At 39.2% G+C, this 13514-nt stretch overlaps 1 long non-coding RNA gene across 1 annotated transcript; it reads left to right on the forward strand.

The window, feature by feature from the left end:
- The first annotated feature begins 1221 nt into the window (after positions 1 to 1221).
- Positions 1222 to 7447, forward strand: LOC131254072 (uncharacterized). Its single transcript, XR_009175477.1, has 4 exons — positions 1222 to 1517; positions 1600 to 1691; positions 7158 to 7265; positions 7352 to 7447. It is a non-coding gene; the product is annotated as an uncharacterized LOC131254072 (long non-coding RNA).
- The last annotated feature ends 6067 nt before the right edge of the window (positions 7448 to 13514 follow it).

Below are 13514 nucleotides of genomic sequence, written 5' to 3' on the forward strand. Positions count from 1 at the left end.
AACCCAAACCTAAACCCGATCCCGAACTCGAACCCGATTTCCTAAACCTAAACATTAACCTATTCTGAATTCCTGAAAGCTATAACCTATAACCTAAACTAAAACCTAACCTAAACGTATAACCTAAACCTATGACCTTAACATAAACCTAAAACCTAAACCTATAACCTTAACCTATAACCTATAACCTAAACCTATAACCTTAACCTAAACCTAAAACCTAAACCTAAACCTAAACCATAAATGTATTCTCAATTCCCTACTGTAACCTAAACGTTAACCTAAACCTAAACCTTAACCTATGACCTAAACCTAAACCTATAACCTATAACCTAAAGTCAATTCCCTAAACCTTAACCTATAACCTAAACCTATAACTTAAACTTTAACTTATAACCTATAACCTAAACTTATAACCTATAACCTAAACTCAAATCCCTAAACCTTAACCTATAACCTAATCTAAACCTAATCCTATAACCTACGCTTAATTCCCTAAACCTTAACCCAATTTCTTAAACCTAAACCTAAAATCTAATGTGTAATGGAATTTTCAAGGGTTATAGATTAAAGTTTACAGTTTTATTATATTCTGTTTCCATTATAGTGTAATGGTCTAATCATATTTTAATCATCTCTCTAAGCATAAGCATAAATACATTGTACCATCAACACTACTTGTATAATGTTTTAGCATATTCCACTTGTATTGACATTGTTTAAATTTATAAGTTCGTAGCTCGCACATATTCAGTGATAGCACCAGGTGGGAGACTACATCATTCGCGCACTGGATCTATCCCTTCTACCCGTGATGCGATGAAGACATCATCGTCGTCACATGTTGCATCACAGGCGTCTGATCCCTTAGTCGCGCATATACCGGGCACTGCATATAAGTCTAGACATATATTTCTTTTAATGACTTCTGTTTATGTTTAGAGTTATATATTTCTTTTGTACTAACATCGTTAACCAGCTAACGAGGACATAGACCCATGAGTGGATTGCTTTTAGAGTGACTTACGTGTAAGGCTAGGGTGACGGTAGAGTTCGCGCAGGACTGCATTAGACATGTTGAGAATAATGCCAGGTTATTTACATCGGAGGTCGGTGTCTTATGCCGATCTCTGATCCCCCCATCACCCCCTGTTGGGCAGACGTGACAAATGATGTGCGATAGCTCATCCGTTAGCACCTTCAGGTAAATTTTAGTAAATTAAAATTTATTTTATAAAAGTTTATTTACAGTTAAGTTATTTTCTTAATAAGTTTATTGCCTTAATCTATTATTTACGAAACTGCAGGATAAATTTGACTTGGATTTGAGTGTTCCGCACATTTCCTATGCCATCGACGACATGATCAAGGAACAGTTCAAGGAGTACCGCTCCTTATTACACAAGCGGTACAAGCGGTACATGAGACACTAGGAGGGCGCACTGTCCGCACCGCCACACGTGACCCATGACGACTGGCGGATACTCTGCGATAGATTTTTGTCTGATTCTTTTCAAGTAATATTTACATATTTATGATAACTTAAAGTAACAATTAAATTCATAATTAATAACAATGTATTATGAATAATGTGTTCAGAAGAGGAGCAAAATAAATTCTGACAATAGGGGAAAGTTGAAGTGAACCACGTAGCTGGTTCAAAGTCATTTGTACAATTTCATCACAACATGGTAAGAAATTACTTGTCACATCCCAAACCTGAAAATCGGATTCATAAGAATCCCGATTGCCGAATCTGGTGCCGACAGCCTCCGTAGTGCCCCATTCTCGGCTCCTAGTGCCCATATACCAGGTTCTAATCCTAGGATCCTATAAGGAGGATTTTCTAATGTTCATTTATCTCGTAAGAGGCATAACCACAAGTTTACCAAAATCACAAAGGCAACATCATCATCACATATCCATTAATATAAATATTTGAATACAACGCTGAAAGGGAAATGCATATGTCGAAATCAAAGCCCCAGAAGTCAACTACATGCTCCAAGCTCCACGCTACTGCAGCCTAACATCACCTGCACACATCTATTGTGCATAAGCTTATAAAAAGCTTAGAGGGTGGTGTAAGTGTGTGTACAAGGTAAGCGCCAAGTATTTAATACAATGTCATAATCATACAACATCAGAAATATTGGTAAGATCATGAATCATACAATTTCAAAGTAAGCGAAAATACTGACAAGTCCATGAGTCAATCGATATTAGAATACGCAATACAGATCAGCTACGCAAATGAGAAGTCATAAAGAGCCAAAATATTAGATGCCAAAGATGCAATGCAAGGTGCGGTGCAAATGGAATGACCATGCTGGAGTGTGAAGTTGAGATGATAGTACGTAATATAGTAGGCTATGGGGTCCATCACAAGGGATTTCTATCCAAACTAGTCCCATACCTAATTTGGATAGTCAGATTCAATGTGGTAAACTCCTGATCTCTGGTTAGTCGCATGCCCCAGCCGAAATCCTAGCCATTACGAAAGCACACGTAACATATAGTTGTGCACCACCAGCCTGAGTGGACAGCGAATGAATGAATGAATGAGTATGCAACTTCTGCTCGATAAGTCCACATATTAGTACAGTTCATCTATGGGATCATTACTGGGGTCTAGTACACTCTACACTAGCTTACCGTCCCATTAAGCGCACAACAGGGTAAGTGGAAGAGACCTCACTATCCACCTTTCTAGTAGTCAACCAATATCTACTCGGCACATCGATAGTGGACCCATTCATGAGCTAGTTAAACTCAGCCTAGCTACGCCTACTCCCTCAGGCGGGTAAGGCCACACCCCCTCCCAACCGACTACAATACAGTGGGAGACGTGACTTACTGGTATACGGCCCTCATGCGCTCATACATATCCACTCGGTCTCGACGTTAGGGCATCCTCTGGTACCAAGAGGATTTAGAAATTTTCACCGAGGGCCATCTATGACAGCCCGATGCTAATAACAAATTTTTGGTATCCCATCTGACCATCTACGATATACCTGTGGAGGTTATGACCCTGATGTCGCTAGGGCGTATCACAATACAAGATGCATGAGTCATACAGTCTAGTCATGCATTAATCCTGCACATACTGTGCGCTCATGTGAGATAATCTCCCCCTATCAGGGAGTCTCATATCAACCTGCTCAATGAAATATGCAATGGTCAACCACATTTCATACCAAACATGCAGATGATACGTATGGGCATGTATCATGATGCTATGCTGTCACATACTCATAATCAGTATCAGTAACCAAATCAATAATCGGCTTAACAAAGAGCTTAAGGGAAAGTCATAATGAGGACTTTCAACTATCATTGCCCATCAATGTGGACATTTAACCAACATTGCTCCCAAGGAGTGGCCCATACAAGAGATTCATACACAACATAACGGGTCGTACATACATCGCATTGGGCCTCAACCATGGGCCTTGAACACATCACAATGGGCCTCATCATATGGGCCAAAAATACATCACAATGGGCCTCGTCCATGGGCCTCGAATACATCACAAAAGGCCTCATCATATGGGCCGAAAAATATTACAATGGACCTCGTCCATGGGCTTAAATACACAATAGGTGGGCCCTACACATGGGTCTAATATACATAACAGGTAGGCCCTGCACACATGTCAAATGGGCCCCAACAAATAGACAGTGTGCCTGCTATACACTCATCAAGGTGGGCCGCATAAGTAGACGGCATGGATGAAATACGTACAACATGGTGGGCCCCATCCGCTACCAAAATAGACAGATGGTATGAATATAAACCACATGCATCATAATGGTGGGGTCCATGTCCTAGCTGGACAGGACGGTGTGGCTAAAACACATGCATCAAGATGGGTCATACGTCCATTAAAATGGACAAACGATGTGGCTATAGAATACATGCAATCAAGGTGAGCCCGTCTTAAAATGATCTTGGAAAACTGGATGGACGTTAAAGATATACGATACATACAGCACAACAGGTCTCGCAGATGGTTGGCATGGATGCAAAATAGGTGGATGGCATGGAATACACCACATAATTCAAGTGGGCCCCACGGAACTTGCTAACGTCAATACCTCAGCTATCAAGTTGTTGTGAGGTACTCCAGTCAATCCGCATCCACCATCCATGGATTGGACGGTGCGGATGTAATACATTAAATCCAGGTGGGCCCCACACGCTGCCATGGTGGGGCCACGTCCAATGAATGGACGGGGTGGAGAAATGCATACATCATGGTGGAATCCCACCGTCCTTGCATTGGATGGTGAGGGTACTTACATCATGGTGTGGTCCATGAATGACGAGGACAAAACACTTACATCATGGTGGGGTCCACACACGTGGCCCACCAGAGAATTGAATTTGCTTCATTTTGTCTCAAGCTTAAAGAAGAGCTCGCTAATGGGTGATCAGCTTGGATCAAAACACACCAAAGGTGGGTCCACCACATAAATCGTCCAGGTGGACGGCTAAACACATAAATCGAGGTGGGACCCCACACGTGTGGATGTAAGCCATAAATACATTAAGATGGGCCTCAATGGACGGGCCACCAATACATCAAATGGGCCCTCATATGGCAAGTGGCCCACATTACATGGGCCACATTATATTGGCTGCACCCATGGGCCTCACCAACCACACCATTCACTTACACGCTTAAGATCAATTTATAGCATAAAGAAAATAAATCATATTGAAAGGTCATCTAGACCACATTTCCAAATACAAGTGGCGATAATAATCTCCACTATTAAGATCCCCAAGGACCACCATAACATCAATTTTTCATCCAATCTGATCATAAGGTAACACAAACCTGTATACAGAAAACAAATTTCATGTTGATCTAGATTTTCTGTGATACTAAGAGGATTTCAATGGTAGATGTTCAATGCTCCACTATTTTTAGTGAGTGGCCCACTTGATAAGTAGATCTGACTCATTTTTGCCTCAAGCCATAAAATGAGCTTGCCAAAAGGATGGACGGTTTGGATGCAGCACATGCATCATGCTGGGTCCCATAGATGGACAGTATGGATGATGTGGATGGGACCACAAAACTTGGTGGTGCCACTACAGCAGCTGCCATGCAGCTGGAGTGAGGTACACCAGCCATCCCACTGCCATGGATGGTGTGGGTACAACCTTACATCAGTGGGTCCCACATGGGCCCACCATAACATTAATTTTTCATCCAATCTGTTGATAGGGTCACACGGACGTGGATGCAGAGGAAAAACAAATTTCATAATGATTCAAAACTTCAGTGACCCAAAAGGGTTCCAATGGCAGACATTCAATCCAACTGTTTCCTGTGACGTGGGCCACCTGAGATACAAATATGGCTGATTTTAAGGGTAGTCCATAGCCAGGAGGGGGCCCATCAAAATGCATGGTGTTGATGTTCTCACACATCATGGTGGGACCCACAGCTGGGACCCATGGTCCTTGCCCGTCCGGCGTCCACGCAGCAGTAGGACGTTGCTGCGTCCTCTGGTATCAGCGGTGCCTGGTTACTACCTAAATTTTATTTTATTTTTTTTGAAAAACATGTATTTGTGAGGGTTTTCCTAGATGGGGCCCGCATCCGGGGAATCCGACCCAGCCATTGGTTTCCATGGCTCGATATCGTCCAAAAGAGCCCAATATCCAATATGTTTTGGTGAGTAGAACATCAAGGTGGGTTTTCAATGGTAACAATACTGTTTTCTATAGTATGGCCCACCAGATAGTCGGATTGGCTTCATTTTTTGGCTCAACGCCTAAAATGAACCGAGAAAGAGGGTAGACGGTGTGGATTTTATACATACATCAAGGTGGGGCCCATATGAGTAGTCTACACTTCACTGCTACCCACAACCCATGTCAGTACACACTACACTGTTAGCCGCACCCCACCCATGCCGGTTCACACTACACGGTTAGCCATGTCCAACGTCCCGGGATGCTGGACAATGGAATACAACATAGGCATCATGGTGGGTCCCACATGTACGTGGTCCACCTGTTTGGATCGGCCTGATATTTGTGTCTTTCTTTCCATCCAGGGCTGCAAATGGGCTGGATGGTGTAGGTCCGACACATCCATCAGGCGAGTCCCACATGAAGATGAATGGTATGGATAAAATATATGCTTCATGGTGGGACACACACCAGATCAGCCACACACCCCTTTTTCATCATCATCATACAAAGAAGGAGAGAGAGAGAGAGAGAGAGAGAGAGAGAGAGACGGTGATAGAGGGATCCTGCCACTATGGGCCCCTCATGGTTACATCACATACATCAAAATGGGTCCCACCAACAAGTGGGCCCTAAAAGTAAGAATTAATGGTGGATCACCCACCTGTCGGCATTAATGGTGGATCACCCACCTGTTGGCCTTCTTCTTGGTCCCTTAACCTCCTTAGCTCCTATGTCCAAATTTTGACAGTGGATGATGGAGTTTTGATGGTGGGGATGAGAGATGAGAGGGTGGGCCACACTTGTTGATTTGGGAGAGTTGGGAAGGCTTGGATGTGGGGTGTTGCTTGGGGGGTTTGAGAATTGAGAGAAAGAGAAAAATAAAGGATAAAAGGGGTGGGTGGAATGGTGGTTGTAAGGAAAGAGGATGGGGAGGCATGGGTGAGTTTGAATTTTTGTAAAAAGAGGGATGGTTAGGGGAGAGAGATGGTTGACTTGTGGAAAAGGAGTGGTCATTTATATTTGTTGTAGGGTGAGGTGGCATTGAGTTAAGGTGGTGTACTTGACTTGATATAATAGGACATGTTGTAGAGATTCCCTCAAAATTTGTAACATGCGGCGTTTCTTCAGAATGAACGCAGACCCACATCTCCTGCCTAGGTATCGATTCGGTGCGTGAGTCACAGCATTAGAACCGCAGCGACGGCGCGGTCGCTAGGGTACAAGTTTCCGATCGAGTCGACTTCGATATGCAGGACTCGGCTTAGGATCGTGGGCAAACGTCGGATACAAGTCGAGGGTTGCCGAAATTCGACCTGGAGGACCGGAGAAGCCTACAGAACGGTACGGACTAGGATATAAGTCTTACGTTACTGGTAATTATTAAGTTAATATATTATCTCCATGCATTTATATTAACTCTATTGTCCTTTCGATTGTGCAGCGAGATTCCGTCACTGGCCAAGAGCCCGGATCAGTAGACCTCTATAGAGGGACTCACTGTCGGCAGGTGACGAGATCTTGGGTATATCCTAGAGCCAGCGAGATTTGGGTCAAAATCCTTATATTGTAAAATTTAATTACATTGAATTATAATAATGTCATTTTTTAGAGAAAATTCATATGTTTTCATTAGAGGCGGCGATAGACACCTTACGCAGTCAGCCCACTGCCGATGGTACTCAACGGAGTGAGCTAGAGATCCTGAGTGAGGTGCTTGGCACCTGTTCTGGATATATACGTGGGCTTGGCTATGGTACCAAGCTCATGGCACCCGTTAGAGTTGCCTCCACCCGATCCATCGTTGCTGGCGAGAGCGCCATACGCCGAGCTGATATCATAGAGAGAGACTTTCAACAGCTATGGGCCGTCATCCATGACATCAGAGAGAAGCTGGAGAGGCAGAGTGAGTAGCTAGAGAGGTAGAGGGAGGAGTAGGAGAGGAGGATGGAGGATCTAGCGAGGCAGAGGGAGGAGTAGGAGAGGAGGAGGATGGATGAGAAGGCGAGGCAGAGGGACGAGCAGGAGAGGAGGATGGAGGAGATGCAGGTGGAGCATGAGTGACAGATGAAGGAGATGTTTCAGGCTCTCGCTACACGTTTACCCACCGATGCCCCACCACCTCCGCTTTCATCTTTGTGATTTTTTGTATTTTATTTATGATGTTAAACTTATATGTATTTATGCGTGAATGAATGTAATGTGGATGAATGTAGTTTATGTTTGGATGGATTTACGTACTTTGGGTTTAAACGGATGTGAATGTGAATATGATGAAATATATTAACATAACAGGTGTATATCAGGAAGAATATGATGAAATATATTGTAACAGGTGTATATCAGGAATTTTGTGTTGGAATATTGAAAAAAAAAAAAGAGACTTTTACCTCATCCACGTTTTTTTACCTATGAAAATTTTCGTAGGTAAAAGTCTCATCCACATTTTTTCCTATGAAATTTTTCGTAGGTAAAAGTTTTGTAAATATTTTTACCTACGAATATTTTCATAGGTAAAAGTATCATGAAATGTTTACGTACGAAAAATATCATGAAATGTTTTACCTACGAAAATGTTCGTCGGTAAAAGTTTTGCAAATATTTTTATCTACGAAAATATTCGTTGGTAAAAGTTTTGTAAATATTTTTATAAAAATTTTGTAAATATCTTTACCTACGAAAATATTCGTAGGTACAAGTTTTGTAAATAGTTGTACCTATGAAAATAGTCGTAGGTAAAAGTTTTGTAAATAGTTTTACCTACGGGAATAGTCGTAGGGAAAAGTTTTGTAAATATTTTTACTTACAAAAATATGCGTATGTAAAAGTTTTGTAAATATTTTTACCTATGAAAATATTTGTAGGTAAATTTTTGTAAATATTTTTAGCAACGAAAATATTCGTAGGTATAAGTTTTGTAAATATTTTTACCTACAACAATATTCGCAGGTAAAAGTTTTGTAAATATTTTTACCTACGTAAAAATTCGTAGGTAAAAGTTTTGTAAATATTTTTAGCTACGAAAATATTCATAGGTATAAGTTTTGTAAATATTTTTACTTACAAAAATATTCGTAGGTAAAAGTTTTGTAAATATTTTTAGCTATGAAAATATTTGTAGGTAAAAGTTTTGTAATAATTTTTATTGTAAATATTTTTAGCTATGAAAATATTCGTAGGTATAAGTTTTGTAAATATTTTTACCTACGAAAATAAGCGTTGGTAAAAGTTTTTTACCGACAAAAAAATTCATCGGTAAAAGTCTTACCTTTGCCGACAAAATTTTTTTTTCGTCGGTCTTTTACCGACGAAATTTTTCGTTAGTAAAACTTTTTACCTACGAAAAAAATGCTTTTAGCGACAAAAATTTTCATCGATAAAAGTGGATTTTCTTGTAGTGATCTCCCTATGGAAGATTATACTGAAAGAATAAGAAGACAATTCTGAAATTTAGTTTTATACTTCCGCTGCGAACTCGATAAATGTAATAAGCTCCCATTAAGAGGGCATTTGATTATTCTTTTACTCTAATGAAATAATCAATACAGTTGATTTTATTCTCTTGAATGTTACCTTCATGGATGTACCTAGATGTGATCTAAAAAAAATAAATAAATAAAATATGGTGCGATTTTTAAAGCATCCAAGTTTTACATTATTAATACCCGATTTTCTCAGGCACGAGTATAAACTCTGGCCATGAAAATTCGAGATGTTACATGGATGGTCAGTGTGGATCTAATACATACATCATGATGGCCCACGGAAGTTTCACGTGTGTTTTCTTCTTATGTGTGAAATTTAAGTGGGCCTATGATGATATGTTTCTTAGATCCACACCGTCCATCTATTTTTCAGATCATTCTAGGATATTAGCCTAAAAACAAGGCTTAAATGGACGACACCACATGAAACAGTAAGAATTGAGACCATCATTAAAGACTTTTTGGGACCATATAATGCTCTAATTAAGATGATATTTGTGTTTTACCTTTATTCATTAAGGTATGGGTGACCGTATGAATATGTTTGATGGAAAATAAGCCTCATGTTGGTCTTAAGAAGGTTTTAACAGTAGTTTATTCAGTCGCAACTACTTTCTTTGATATATATGGTCCACTTGAGCTTTGGATGGACTCCATTTTCGGACTTATGCTCTAAAATCATATGCTCTAAAATTATTTGGAAAAATTGGTGGACAATGTTGTGGGTAAAAATGGGTTGACTAAGATAACTAAAGACGGGAGAACGACCTCCCTTGAGAAAGCTACTAAGACATGGTTCACTTGCCCTCACGGACGAGTTGGGTCCAACCAGCATTAACTACGCCAGCCCAAGACCACAATCCGACCGACCCTGAGCTCAATCTCCACTTAGGTTCGCCTAAATACAAGGACGAGCTCAGCATAAGTTTAAGGTTGGGATCAGTCTTATACCTCAACCTAAATGGCCGACCACTCATCAAAGAAGACAAGTTGGCATATCTCAGGTCGGTGCATCCTAGGACGGCATAGGGTCGCAATGTAGTAATAACTCGGTGAGACCGAGGTCGAATCCACATGGAGTAAACTTATACGTGTTCTGAAAATAATAAGAAGTAGAATCAGAAGAAGATCTAAATCTAAATCTGGAATATAAGGAAGTAATTGTGAATGTAATTTTAATAATCAAAAGGGAACTAGGGTGCCAAGGATCGACTTGTAGTTATCAGGATGCTACCTCATTTGATTCAAGAAACACATTTGGAATTGGAGTCTTATCCTATCCAATTGGAAGATGAAGCAATTAAACAAAATCTAAACTTTTCATTGACCTAGCCACACATGATGGAGTATTGTGATGATTGAAAGGGATTCCATCACCCTACCATGCCCAGGAGACGATGGTGAACAACATGATTTACCAATCTCATAATCTCAAAACAGGAAAAGAAGATATTCAAAGCTACCACAACATCTATTGTAATTTGAGTCACAATAAATCATAGAAAACTGAAAATATTCATTTAATATCAAACTAGAAATCAATGAGGTTCAAGAAAAATAAGAATCAAAGCAAAAAAATCATCCCAATATGCTACTAGCTTCACCTCTTAGCCATAACTAAGAGGTTTAGCCAACCACAGACATGATTGGATATAAAACCCTAAAAGAAAGCATTAAAAATAGAAAAGGAAAGAAGAAAAAACTCTTCGGAGGCTGCTCCACCCTTTGGCTCTGCTTCTAAAAACCTAATTCATGTTTAGAACTCCTTAAAGAACCTATATATATAACCATTGTTCGACTGTCTTTGAAAACCACCTCAAATTTACGCACTCTACGTAATGCCTTCGATGTCATCAAACAACCTTCGATGTCATCGAGCGTAAATTGAATTTAGAAGTCATGCCTTTTCGTGCTGCGTAATGCCTTTCACACTGCGTAACTCTTCATGTCATCGAACATACCTTCGATGTCTTCAAACTGCCTTCAATATATCGAGAATGTGTCCAAAGTGTTCCAGCGAGTTGTTTCAAAAATTTACAAAAATCTCGATGTCATCGAGCAGGTCTTCAGTAATCGAACAGGGCCTTTATGTCATCAAGAAATATATCCAATTTGTCCAACAACCAGACTTAATTTTCTATAATTCTTCGATGTCAACGAACACTGGCTTCGATGTCATCGAACGACGGTCGATGACATAGACAGTGAAGTTCAGATTCTTTGAATTTCTGCACTTTGCACTTTCGACCTCCTTCCTTCTCCACTTAGTTTCCTGGAATCTTAGGGTCTTAAAATCTTCAATCTTTGTCTCCTAAGATCCATCCCTTACCTTGGTAATTCTTGAGCATCAAATCCATGCTTTTAACATTCTTTTCAACCCAAGTTCTTAGATTCACCTCGCAATACAAACATGTATAAAATATACCCATTAAGCATTATTATGTTCATAAAACCAAAATATAAGCAAGGGGAAATATGCAATATTTGACACTCAACACACCCCCCCAACCAGCATTTTGCTAATCTCGAGCAAAACATTCGTGACATAATCTTCAATTTTCAATGTTCAAACCTCTTTTCAGAAAATAATCTTTTGTGCAAGTAAGTATGAATGAGTATAATTCAAAGAAGCGAGAGTGAAAATTTAAAAACCTAGAGCCGAATCACACGAGCAATCAATGAAATTATTTCTTTATCAATTACTTAAGAGCATAAGTTCATATATCATTTTTCTCAATGTGCTCAGTGAATTTCAACTTATCTTCCATAAAAATACTATCATTTCATAATGTTAGCCATGATCATCACCTCAAGATTGATTGAATAATTAAGTTTTGATTCTGAACTTACTCCCTTTTTCTTCTTTTTACACTTTTTGATTTTATATCGACGATCACTTTTATTTATTCATTCTTTTCTAGTCTTTTCATTCTTCATTCTTTTCAGACTTTTCATCATATATGACCTTTTTGTCGATCTCTTTATTTTTTAATTGGTTATTTTCATCTTTTTAAGGTGGATAAAATTCTTCAGACTCAATTCTTAACATCTATCGACGATTCACATACTAACAATCATAAATTCTAGCACAATTCACAGAAAAGAAATTGAACGTGTCTTGTGATTTAGGTCACCATGATATTCAAACTTCCTTTTAATCAATTGAATGAAAGAACTTAGTGATAGTTTGCTTAGTTGATCAAACTCCAATAATTCAAAATTCAATTTCTATCTTATCATCATACTCAATGCATTCTTAAGTGCACAAACTTTTGCTTTCCAAATAGGTTTTTAATTTGAAAAATTAAAAAAATTTAAATTTTTTGCTCAAAGACTAAGAAAACACTGATTAGTTTACCTTATCCACACCCCAACCTAAAACCTACATTGTCCTCAATATAAAAGATATAAGCATGCAATGCACGTGATACAACGAAAAGAAGGGAGAAGTGATGGAAAGGTAGTACCTAAAGAAAGAGAATTGAAGCTTTTTTAAAGTACTCAACATATAGATGGGTTAGTATGAAGACTAAACTTATTGAAAAACAAACTATCTTAATCTTAAATCATATGAAAGAAATAAACCTAACTACACCTCCATCAAACTAGGAGGTCAACGTAGGATCAATCAGAGGTATAGACATATCTTCTGAATTGAACTTCTCAACAAACAAATTGCTTGAGACGATGTCCGTTTACCTTAAAAACATTGTTATTCTTCAGATTCTTTATCTCAACGGCCCCATGAGAATAGACATTAGTAACAGTGAAAGGGCCGGTTTAACAAGATCGAAGCTTATCCGGAAAAAGATGTAATTGAGAATTGTAAAGAAGGACTTTTTGACCAGGTGTGAATGATTTCTAAAGAATGTTCCTGTCATGGAACACCTTCATCATGTCCTTGTAAATTTTTGAGTTCTCGTATGCGTCATTCCAGATATCCTCGAGTTTATTTAATTGAAGTTTTCAAAGCAAGACAGCATTGTCCAAGTTAAAATTCATATTTTTAATAGCCTAGTAAGCTCTATGTTCCAACTCCACGGGCAAGTGGTAAGCTTTCCCATAGACTAGTCTAAAGGGAGACATTCCAATGAGGGTCTTAAAAGTTGTACGGTAAGCCCATAACACATTGGTCAAGCAAATTGACCAATCCTTACAGTCAGGGTTAACCGTTTTTTTCATAATTTGTTTAATTTTCCTGTTGAAAATCTCAGCTTGCTCACTTGTCTGCGGGTGGTATGAAATGCTCACCTTATGACACTATAAGAAATCCACTTTTACCAACGAAAATGTTCGTCGCTAAAAGCTATCTTTTC

This window comes from Magnolia sinica, chromosome 8 (assembly GCF_029962835.1).
Source record: "Magnolia sinica isolate HGM2019 chromosome 8, MsV1, whole genome shotgun sequence".
NCBI classification, from domain to species: domain Eukaryota; kingdom Viridiplantae; phylum Streptophyta; class Magnoliopsida; order Magnoliales; family Magnoliaceae; genus Magnolia; species Magnolia sinica.